The 1,506-nt window shown below is 27.3% G+C and overlaps 1 long non-coding RNA gene across 1 annotated transcript; it reads left to right on the forward strand.

Annotated features, from left to right (window-relative positions):
- The first annotated feature begins 654 nt into the window (after positions 1-654).
- LOC119668886 lies at positions 655-1,129 on the forward strand. The gene is made up of 3 exons (XR_005251538.1): positions 655-881; positions 942-1,033; positions 1,091-1,129. It is a non-coding gene; the product is annotated as an uncharacterized LOC119668886 (long non-coding RNA).
- The last annotated feature ends 377 nt before the right edge of the window (positions 1,130-1,506 follow it).

The raw sequence follows: 1,506 nt of genomic DNA on the forward strand, positions 1-1,506 counted from the left end.
TAAATAAATCATTACTAACTATTAAATTAGTAATATTAAAATTATATTAAATTTGAATGTTAAATTAACTGTATAAAGCATTTTAACAGCATTTATTATATACGATCCACAAATTTCTAGTGCTCAAATGCAGTAGAGAAATTTATCTACCGCTGATAGAAAAACTTCTATCGGTTTGCCATTCATAACACCAAAATTTGATTTTATTTATCAGCAGTAGAAACTTTTCTATTGTCTATCAGCGATCGACAATCTATAATAGGCACTATTGTTATGCAAAATCGTATTTACTTCCATTATGTGTACATTTGCGAGATTTGCTGTTTGCCGAAACATAACACTTGATAGATTGCAATAATCAATATAGGCCAGCATGAATTTTTTGCCATACTTGCGAGCTACCGAAAAAGTTTAATATTAATTTATGTTTATAATAATTTATTATATATAAATATATTATATAATATAATTATATATTTAAAAATATATATATTGTAAATTTTATATATTCCTTCGCATATTCGCAAGCAAAATCCTGCTGTACAGCACGTTTGTTGAGGGTAAGGGCACATTGTATTTGTATTTTTTTTTTAATATAATACCCTGCGTCACTTTATTTGTTTGACGTTTATTTCAATAGCTTTGACATTTGTTTTAATAATGGAGAAGCCGCGGTGAGAAGCAACTTGTAGCATTGTTCGTTTAAATTTATTAAATATGTAAGAACAAACATCTTTATATTAAAAAAATGTTTAATAAAAGAATGTGGAGTGTAATTTAAATGAGTTTAAATTTGTAAATGGAAAAGACTTGTAAATTCTATGTTGTGCGCGGCTGAGTGGAATGTTTTTACGGTTTCCTCCAAAATGTCGACTGAAGAGGTAATTTAAATGTTTTTTAAATTAAACAGTATTGATTTGATTTAATTAATTACATTTTAGATACGTGAACAAAAATTTTGGCGCTATATGACTGCATTCAAAAAAATTGCGTTGTCTAATTGCAGTCAAAGGAGCGCGGCAGCATGGCGTCGGTATTTATACGTTAAAAACCTTCAAATTTTAAGACTGACTTTTTATTTAATTTGTAGAATGAAAACTGTTAGTAGCAAAATATTTTGTTCATTTTCATATCTAAAACATATAAATTACGTAAATTCCACAAATATTTTCGTACTTACATATATACAAAGAGTTATATGACAAACACAAACGAAGTGGAGAATGCGTATAATTCCAAGAATAACTGTACTAACTACTAACTGTACAATGTTAGTAAAACATAAAATACGACGAAAAAGCAAATTAAAATATGAACAACTGTTAACATAATTTATTTAAAAATGATTTGAATTTAAGTTGGGTTAATGTATCGCTGAAGCTGTATCTGGTGTAGCAGTTAGATCATAAAATTTTGGCAAACAAATTTCAAAAACTAGCATCTAACTAAAAAGTGTGACTAATATTAAAATGGTGGAATTCATAGACAATTTCAAATACCGCAATT

This window comes from Teleopsis dalmanni, chromosome 1 (assembly GCF_002237135.1).
Source record: "Teleopsis dalmanni isolate 2A chromosome 1, ASM223713v2, whole genome shotgun sequence".
Taxonomy (NCBI): domain Eukaryota; kingdom Metazoa; phylum Arthropoda; class Insecta; order Diptera; family Diopsidae; genus Teleopsis; species Teleopsis dalmanni.